The sequence below is a fragment of the Ovis aries genome, chromosome Y (assembly GCF_016772045.2).
Source record: "Ovis aries strain OAR_USU_Benz2616 breed Rambouillet chromosome Y, ARS-UI_Ramb_v3.0, whole genome shotgun sequence".
In the NCBI taxonomy this organism is placed as follows: Eukaryota; Metazoa; Chordata; class Mammalia; order Artiodactyla; family Bovidae; genus Ovis; species Ovis aries.
This window is the reverse complement of record NC_082741.1, coordinates 659,283-669,610: the sequence shown is the minus strand read 5'-3', so window position 1 is coordinate 669,610 and position 10,328 is coordinate 659,283. Positions and strand designations below refer to the sequence as shown.

At 51.9% G+C, this 10,328-nt stretch overlaps 2 long non-coding RNA genes across 2 annotated transcripts; one reads left to right on the top strand and one right to left on the bottom strand.

Moving 5' to 3' along the window:
- The first annotated feature begins 34 nt into the window (after positions 1–34).
- Positions 35–4,211, top strand: LOC132659051 (uncharacterized). The gene is made up of 2 exons (XR_009598972.1): positions 35–507; positions 1,320–4,211. It is a non-coding gene; the product is annotated as an uncharacterized LOC132659051 (long non-coding RNA).
- Positions 173–10,268, bottom strand: LOC132659050 (uncharacterized). Its single transcript, XR_009598970.1, has 5 exons — positions 9,949–10,268; positions 9,644–9,748; positions 8,653–8,860; positions 4,221–7,886; positions 173–1,914 (listed from the first exon to the last, which is right to left on the bottom strand). It is a non-coding gene; the product is annotated as an uncharacterized LOC132659050 (long non-coding RNA).
- Positions 10,269–10,328: the final 60 nt, after the last annotated feature.

The window sequence follows — 10,328 nt, the reverse complement described above, 5'->3', positions numbered from 1 at the left end:
TCCTCTTTCCTTCTCCTCGATTCCCTCCCCTCGCCCCGCCTGCCACTAGGAGGAACTGAGACAGGCGGGTCGTCTGGTCTCCACACCCCCGCCCATCACTCGTGTGGAGAAGGTTGTCTTCTTAAGAGTTGGACCAGACGCTTCACCAGATCTTCTCAGGTCAGGGACCAGGTGTCATTGACCATTTTATTTTTTTTTGTATTTTATTTATTTGATTTTTTGACCATGCTGTGGTTTTCTGTAGCTGTGGTACACAGGATTCTCGCTGCAGAGGTTTCTCCTGTGCAGCGTGGGCTCCAGGGGCCCCGGGTTCCAGCAGTCGTGACGCGCAGGCTTAGCTGCTCCACGGAACATGGGATTGTATCCCTGATGGGAGATCGAACCCGTCTGCTGTACTGTCGGGAGGGTCCTTTACCACTGAACCCACCTCACCAACCATTTTCATCACAGGAGGCTCGTCTTCCCAGGAACTGGACCAGAAGGCTCCCCAAGTACATCAGGTACCAGGTGGGTCCCTTCATCTCAGTTCAGTCCAGTCGCTCAGTCGTGTCCGACTCTCTGCGACCCCATGGACTGCAGCACGCCAGGCCTCCCTGTCCATCACCAACTCCCGGAGCTTGCTCAAACCCACGTCCATCGAGTCGGTGATGCCATCCAGCCATCTCATCCTCTGTCGCCGCCTTCTCCTCCTGCCCCCAATCCCTCCCAGCATCAGGGTCTTTTCAAACGAGTCAGCTCTTCTCATGAGGTGGCCAAAGGATTGGAGCTTCAGCATATGTATATGTGTATCCCCTCTTTATCGGATTTCCTTCCCATTTAGGTCACCACAGAGCCCTGAGTGGAGTCCCCTGCAGTGGGTCCTGACTCCTTATCTGCTATAGACATAGTATAAATACGCGTACTAACCCATATAGTGTGTATGTAAGTATGTATAAGGATCTACTGCCTACAGAGTTTCAGTATCAATGTGAGCTTCCCAGGTGGTGCTAGTGGTAAAGAATCTGCCTGCCAGCGCACGAGACGTTAAGGGACACGAGCTTGATCTCTGTGTCAGGACCACCCCCTGGAGGAGGAAATGGCAACCCACTCCAGTATTCTTGCCTGGAGAATCCCTCGCGTAGAGGAGCCTGGCAGGCTACAGTCTGTGGGGTCACAGAGTCAGACATGACTGCAGCAACTTAGCACGCACACCACAATCATGTATACCCGTCAACCTCCATTTCCCAATCCGTCCCACCCCGTCCTCCGCCCCTCAGAGTCCGTGCGTCTGTCTCTCTATTTCTGCCTTGCAAGTAAGAGCATCTCTGCCCTTTTTCTAGATTCCCCGTAAGCCTGTCAAGATGCCAACAATGTCTTTCCCCTACTGACTCCCTCCAGTGTGTGCGACTGAAGGCCCCACCGAGACCTGTTCTAGGTCCGGTTTTTACCTTCTGTGCCTTTTCTCATCTTCGTCGCCCTGGCGTGTTCCCAGACCGGCTCCCAGCTCCCAGCAGGGTGTGCGGACAAGGCGAACGAGAGTAAAGGAGATGGTGCCTGGTCCTGGGTGGCACCTACGAGTCCTTCAGGACAGTGTGCAGAGAGGCTGCAGAACGGGGCAGAGGGCCTGGGGGACAGAGTCCTCCAGAGCGACCCCCGACTTACAGGGGCTGCTGGCCAGTGGGCGGTCCCTGTAACACAGCGCACGCAAGTTCCCATTTTCACTGTCTCTATTTGAGGCTTGGGTTTTTATTTTTTTCTCCCCCCTCCCCACACAATACCTTTTACCCTTTATTAAAGGTTAACTCATGATGTACTCTGCATATAAATTGAATAAGCAGGGTGACAATATACAGCCTTGACGTACTCCTTTTCCTATTTGGAACCAGCCTGTTGTTCCATGTCCAGTTCTAACTGTTGCTTCCTGACCTGCATGGGCTGGAAGAAGCACAGCTGGAATCGAGATTGCCAGGAGAAATATCAATAACCTCAGATATGCAGATACCACCACCCTTAGGGCTCAAAGAGGAACTAAAAAGCCTCTTGATGAAAGTGAAAGACGAGAGTGAAAAAGTTGGCTTAAAGCTCAACATTCAGAAAACGAAGATCATGGCATCTGGTCCCATGACTTCACGGGAAGTAGATGGGGAAACAGTGGAAACAGTGTCAGACTTTATTTTTAGGGGCTCCAAAATCACTGCAGATGGTGATTGAAGCCATGAAATTAAAAGATGTTTACTCACTGGAAGGAAAGTTATGACCAACCTAGATAGCAAACTGAAAAGCAGAGACATTACTTTGCCAACAAAGGTCCGTCTAATCAAGGCTGTGGTTTTTCCTATGGTCATGTACGGATGTGAGAGTTGGACTATGAAGAAGGCTGAGCGCCGAAGAATTGATGCTTTTGAACTGTGGTGTTGGAGAAGACTGTTGAGAGTCCCTTGGACTGCAAGGAGATCCAACCAGTCCATCCTAAAGGAGATCAGCCCTGAGTGTTCTTTGGAAGGACTGATGCTAAAGCTGAAGCTCCAGTACTTTGGCCACCTCATGCGAAGAGTTGACTCATTGGAAACGACTCTGATGCTGGGAAGGATTGGGGGTAGGAGGAGAAGGGGACGACCGAGGATGAGATGGCTGGATGGCATCACCAACTCGATGGACATGAGTCTGAGTGAACTCTGGCAGTTGGTGATGGACAGGGAGGCCTGGCGTGCTGCGATTCATGGGGTCACAAAGAGTCGGACACGACTGAGCAACTGAACTGAACTGAAAGGTTAACTGTGAGATTCCGTAAAAAACTGGAAATAGAACTGCCATATGACCCAGCAATCTCACTGCTGGGCATACACACCGAGGAAACCAGAACTGAAAGAGACACGTGGACCCCAATGTTCATCACAGCACTGTTTATAATAGCCAGGGCATGGAAGCAACCTAGGTGTCCATCGGCAGACGAACGGATGAGAAAGCTGCGGTACAGATACACAATGGAGTATTACTCAGCCATTGAAAAGAATGCATTTGAATCAGTTCCAATGAGGTGGATGAAACTGGAGCCTATTATACAGAGTGAAGTAAGTCAGAGAGAAAAACACCAATACGGTATATTAGTGCAAATATATGGAATTTAGAAAGAGGGTAACAATAACCCTATACACAAGAGGAAAGGAGACACAGATGTAAAGAACAGACTTTTGGACTCTGTGGGAGAGGGCAAGGGTGCGATGCTTTGAGAGAAGAGCATTCAAACATGTAAATTATCACATGTGAAATTGATCCCCAGTCCAGGTTCGATGCATGAGACAGGGTGCTCAGGGCTGGCGCACTGGGATGACCCTGACGGATGGGATGGGGAGGGAGGTTCAGGATGGCGAACAAATGTATACCCGTGGCGGATTCATGTCAGTGTATGGCAAAACCAATACACTATTGTAAAGTAATTAGCCTCCAGTTTAAAAAAAAAAAAGACTTAGCAGCTGAAAAACAACAAGAAATGGACATATTTCCATCTTTCGGATGCTGCTGCAAATAGACTTTTTTCCTGAATTTCTCTTTTTTCGGATGGCTCACCGGACTCGTCTGTGTGTGTCTGAATCTTATACCCTGCTGCCAGGCCAAATCTGGGCATTAGTTCTAAGATATATATATATATATTTTTTAGTGGATTCTCATCAAGATTTTCTTTACGTAACAGCCATCTGCAGATGGATATACTTGTACTTCTCTTTTCTGATCTGCATGTTAAAAAATTTTTTTTTCCTTGAAGTAGAGTTCATATACAGGGTTGTGTTCAAGGTGTACCGCAAAGTCATGCACTTATCCATATGTGTGCATATGCGTGCAAGCATGCAAAGTTTCTCAGTCGTGTCCAACTCTTTGCGATCCCCGTGGACTGTAGCCCCACCAGGCTCCTCTGTCCCTGGGATTCTCCAGGCAAGAACACTGGAGTGGGTTGCCACGCCCTCCTCCAGGGGGTCTTCCCCACACAGGGATCCAACCCGACTGTCTTATGTCTCCTGTATTAGCAGGTGGCTTCTTTACCACTAGAGTACCTGGGAAGCACAGGGTACTATACGCAAAACTTTGTAACAACCTATAATGGAAAGGAATCTGAAAAGGAAGATATATCTGTGAACCCGAACGAAAGTACAGTACCCTGTGCTGTACAGGAGATCCCTGTTGGCTACTGCGTATTTTTAGAATAATAAAATTTTACTCCACTGTAGATTTTAAAATTTGCTTACACTGCCATACATCTTTCGTCCAACTGGCCTTGGCTTCTGCTCCTCACCGCGTAGCGCACAGGACTCCCCACATCAGAGACACGTCCAGCCGCAGGTGTCAGCAGTGCTGAGGCTCAGGAACCCTGAGCAGACACGTGATAGTCTAACGGTCTCTCGGCCGCTTTTCCTGTCCGTCTCTATTCTCTGTGATTAGCACAGTTATGCCATCATTCACCTATTAAGCCTCGTGTATGTGCGTGTCCACCCATCCATCCACCCACTTACCGACCCATCCCTTCACTCATCCACCCATCTACCAATCCATCCACGCATCCATCCAGTCATCCAGGTACCCATCCAGCCATCCGTCCATCCGTACACACACGTGTCTATCTGCCCACTCAGTCATCCATCCATCTACCGACCCACCCACCCACCCATGCATCCATCCATCCATCCGTCCATCCGTACACACGTGTATCTATCTGCGCATTCATTCATCCATCCATCCACCAACCCATCCACCCATCCATCCATCCTTCCACCCATCCATTTACCTATCCACTGATGCATCCATCCATCCATCCATCCATCCATGTATCCATCCGTCCACGTATCTATCCATACTTCTATCTATCTATCCACCCACCCACCCATCTATCTATCCATACATCTATCCATCCATCCACCCATCTATCCCTCCACCCACCCATCCATCCACGTATGCACCTATGCCTGTGGCTCACAGACTGGGAGGACTTTACCCTCCGAGGGGAAGTATAACGTCTGGAGACATTCTGGCTGTGAACGCGATGGGGTCAGAGGGTCCCCCAGGCGTGCGATGAGGGGAGCCCAAGGACACCCCTCCACACCCCACACAGGGCCCAGGACGCCCCCCATCGGAGACTCGTCCAGCCCCAGGCGCCAGGCGGCTGAGGCTGACCAGCTCGGCGCGGGCACTTAAGGACAGTGCCTCTTTGCCCTTTCTGCTGACAGCAGCTCCTCCCCACGCGCTCACCCGCCAGAATCCCACGTTTCCCTCTTCCCAGACTCTCCTCCGGGTCAGGGAAGAAAAGGAGTCATGCGTAAGCGGGGTCAGCGCCACTTCCCGAGAAAAAACGGAGGTGTGGGCGCCAGGATCTCAGAGAGCCAGCGTTCGGTGGGAGGGTGGGTGGGCGTGGAGCCCACCAAGTCGTAACATCGATTTTCCCAGAAAAGAAACCAGATACTAGAGACACATTTCCAAACAACCTCACAGTTTCTCAACTTCCTGATGGGCTGAGCCGGACCTCACACTCAAGGCTGCGGAGCGGGTGGGGGTGGGGGTGGGGTGGGTGAGAGCTGGCTTCACTTCCTCCCAGATTCCAGGACAAAGATCTTCAGGCGGCAAGAAGGCTGCGCTGGTGTTTTTTTTTTCTTTTCTTTAAGTTTCATTTTATCTATTATTATTATTGGCCATACAAGAGGACTGCGAGATCTTAGTTCCCCGACCAGGAATCGAACCTGTAACCCCCCTCCGTAAAGTGGAAGCTTGCAGGCTTAACCAGCGAATCGCCAGGGAAGTCCCCATTTTAGTGTTTTTTAATTGGAGTGTGAAAGTGCAGTGATAATATTAGCAGCTCAGTCGTGTCCGGCTCTCTGCGACCCTGTGGACTGTAGCCCCCTGCCAGGCTCCTCTGTCCATGGGATTCTCCAGGCAAGAACACTGGAGTGGGTTGCCGTTGCCTTCTCCAGGGGATCTTCCCGATTCAGCGATCCAACCCGGGTGTCCCACATTGCAGGCAGGCATTTACCACCTGAGCCAGCAGGGAAGCCCAACGCAAGCATAGCTGACTACTGAGATTGGGTTAGGGTTAGCTGTAGAGCAAAGTGATTCAGTAACATAGACATATATACACACACACATGTATTTTTTTCAGATTCATTTCCAAACATGACGGGGAACATAGTTCCCTGTGCTATAGAGCAGGCCCTTATTGCTTATTGATCTCATGTACAGTAGTGTGAACTGGAGCAGGCAGTGGCGCCCCACTCCAGTGCTCTGGCCTGGAGAATCCCATGGACGGAGGAGCCTGGTGGGCTGCAGTCCGTGGGGTCATGAAGAGTCGGACACGACTGAGCGACTTCCCTTTCACTTTTCACTTTCATGCATTGGAGAAGGAAATGGCAACCCACTCCAGCGTTCTTGCCTGGAGAATCCCAGGGACGGGGGAGCCTGGTGGGCTGCCGTCTCTGGGGTCGCACAGAGTCGGACACGACTGAAGCGACTGAGCAGCAGCAGCAGCAGCAGCAGCGGCGTGAATGTGCGAATATCCAACTCCTAATCTACCCTCCCCTTCACTCTCTTTCGGCAGCCACCAGACGTGAAGGCGTTAGCCACTCAGTCGTGTCTGACCCTTTGCGACCCCACGGACTGCAGCCCACCAGGCTCCTCTGTCCATGGGGATGCTCCGGGCCAGAATCCTGCAGCGGGTTGCCATGCGCTCCTCCAGGGCATCTTCCCGACCCAGGGACGGAACCCAGGTCCCCCATACTGCAGGCAGATTCTTTACCGTCTGAGCCTCCGGGGAAGCCCTAGGTTGGCATGCATAAGGTTTTTTTTTAAGTCTGTGAGCCTGTTTCCATTTTATAAATAAATGTATTTGCATCATTTTTTAGATGCCGCATATAAGCGAAAGCACACGACATCTGTCTTTGTCTGACTTACTTCACTCAGTATGATAACCTCTCGGTCCATCCCTGTGGCTGCAAATGGCACTATTGCATTCTTCTTTACGGCTGAGGAGTATTCCCAGGCGGCTCAGCCGTAAAGAATCTGCCTGCCAATGCGGGAGACCCAAGTTCCATCCCTGGGTTGGGAAGATTCCCCTGGAGAAGGGACTGGCACCCCACTCCAGTATTCTTGCCTGGAGAGTCCCATGGACAGAGGAGCCCGGAGGGCTGCAGTCCAGGGGGTCGCAAAGAGTCGGACACGCCTGAGCGACTAAATGAGAACCAGACACCTCGGAAGCAACGACGGAGCCCTTCGACTGCTTGGGCAGATAGAGAAGATGTGGTCCACACATACAGCGGAGCATCACTCAGCCACGGAAAAGAATGAAATGACGCCGCTGGCAGCAACACGGATGTACCCAGAGATGCCCGTGCTAGCGGAATGCGTCACACAGAAAAAGGCAAATATCGCCTGATACAGCTTATGTGTGGAATCGAAAAGAGAGAGAGACACACACAAAAACACACAAATGAAGTTACCTACAAAGCAGAAGCAGACTCACAGCCAGGCAGAACAGACTTGTGGTCGGCCAAGGGCTGATAAACTGGGAGTGTGGCATTAAGAGATACACGCAGCTATATGCAGAGTACATGAAACACGAGGAGCTCCTGGGCAGCGCCGGGAGCTATACTCTGTACCTTGTATAAATTATGCAGCAACGATCTAGTGTATAGCACAGGCGCCAATATTAAAGTCTTGTAACAAGGTTTACGTGAAGTCCCTCAGTCGTGTCCGACTCTCAGCAACCCCACGGACTGCAGCCCGCCAGGCTCCTCCATCCATGGGATTCTCTAGGCAAGACTACTGGAGTGGGTTGCCATTGCCTTTTCCAGGGGATCTCCCCAACCCAGGGATCGAACCCGGGTCTCCTACCTTGCAGGCAGACTCTTTACGGTGTGGGCCGCCAGCGAGGCCTATAACGGGAAATAATCTGGAATGTTTATATATACATGGATATATATGCATAGATACGATATTTAAAGTCAGAAGACACAAGTAAGATCTACTCTTAAAAAACGAACACTCAGGCCTTCCCTGGTGGCTCAGTGGTAAAGACACCGCCTTCCAAAGCAGGGAGCACGGGTTCCATCCGTGGTCAGGGAAGACCCTACATCCCACAGAGCAACTAAGCACATAAGCCCCAAGTACTGAAGGGCACTCCACAGCCTGGGCCCCGCACCCGGAGAGAAACTGCACACAGCAACACGGACCCAGGGCGGTCAGAACAGTAAACTAATTAATTAAAAAAAAACCCACCCTCGGAAGCAACCTCAGCGTTCATCAGTGGAGGAATGGGTTAAATGAGACGTGGGCCATACACGCAGCGGAATAGTACTCATGCGGTCCATACGCGCAGCGGAATATTACTCAGCCACGAAAAAGAATGAAATAAGGCCCTTTGTAGCCTGAGAGTTGGCTCCCAGAGTTGGACCCAGAGGAAATCACGCTAAGGGAAGTGAGTCACACAAACATCCCGTCATATCGCTTGGATGTGAAAGCTAAAATATGACTCAAACGAACTTGTCTCTGAAACAGACTCACGGACGCACAGATTTGCAGTTGCAAGCGGGGGGCGGGGGGTGGGGTAAATGAGATTGGGATGGACATACACGCAGTGCTATACCTAAAACAGATAACCAACACGGGCCCACTGTACGGCTGGGGACTTCTATTCAATACCTCCTATGGCGGCGGCGGTCTAGCCTCTCAGTCGTGTCCGACTCTCTGCGACCCCGTGGACTGTAGCCGCCTGCCAGGCTCCTCTGTCCGCGGGATTCTCCAGGCAAGAACACTGGAGTGGGCAGCCTCTCCCTTCTCCAGGGCATCTTCCCCACCCAGGGATCAAACCAGGTCTCCTGCATTGCAGGCAGATTCCTTACCGACTGAACTACGAGGGAAGCAGAAGTATCTTACATTAAATATGTGAAAGCAAGGATTTACCCTGTAACACAGGGAAATACGGACACATCTTGTCATAACCTATAATGGAAAACAATTTGAAAAAAAAAATACATTGTCTGTAGAAAGTGGAAGGTCAGTAGATAAGCAAGAAGCATTCTTAGAAAGGGAAGAGTGGGGACTCCCCTGCTGGTCCAGAGGCTAAAACGCTGAGCTCCCAGAGCAGAGGGCCTGGGTTCGATCCCTGGTTCAGGGGACTAGACCCCACATGTAGCAACTAAAGACCAAAGAGCCTGCCTGCCACAGCCAAGGGCTTGGCATGGCCAAATGAACAAATACTGCAAAAATAAAAAATAGGTAAGACTCTTGCTTCCTCACCTCCTGCCCTAGTTTGCAGAAAAAACAGAAACGCCTCCACAGACATTAAAGATGACGGAGAGACTACAGAAAACACAGCAAGCCACCCCCAGAGGAGGACACAGTCATACATCACGTGCAGCAAACGCTGGGCAGACGGAGGACGCGGAAGGGTGCACAGAACGGCGTCCCTGCCCAGCTTGCGCTGAGAACCCTCCCGACGCACAGTCAGAAATCCCCAAACAACCGCAGGTCCCTGGCGGTCCAGGGCTTACGACTCTTGCGCTTCCACCGCAGTTGGGGGCACAGCTTCAACCCGTGGTCGGGGAACTAAGATCCCACTGGCTGCAAAGTGGCCAAAAAAAAAAAAAAGACAAAAAGCAATCTCCAAACCAAAGCCCCCTGGGACCCGCACCTTCAATGATAGCCAATGGAAAACATGACCTCCTTGGGGCTTCCCTGGTGCCTCAGTGGTTAAGAATCCGCCTGCCGATGCAGGAGACACCGATTGATTCACTCCCTGGTTCAGGAAAAAACAAGAAAAAAAAAAAAAATCCTCATTCCGTGAGCCCCAACGAAGCCCGCGCATCGCACAAAGAGGTTGCACGCCCCCCTCCAACCACCCGACCCTGCTCGCCTCAACTAGAGAAAAGCCGGCGTGCAGCAAGGAAGACCCAGCACAGAAGTAAAATGATTAAACGCACTATGAGACCTCCTTACCTGCAGCTCCTGGAGACGCAGAGGCCAGGCCTTAGTCTCGTGCGGGATGAGCACTCCACGGGAGCCTCGTGGGCCACCTCTGAGCTGCACCCCCGGGAGACATTCCTGGCCCAGCATCTCGGCACCCCGGCGTCTCCCGGGCGTTAGACCGCGGTGCGCGCCCCCCGCCCCCCAGGCTCGCATCTCTGCGCCCTCTGTTTCCCCAGCGCCCCGCACCCACGGGGCCCAGCTCCACTTTCACTTTCTGTCTGTGGAGTCCAGCTCTCCTGGAGGAGGCAGTGGCTCCAAGACCCAGTATGCCCGCCTGGAACCGCCCCCACGGCCAGAGGAGCCCGGCGGGGTGCAGTCTGCCCGGGTGGGGGGGTCACAAAGACCCGGAC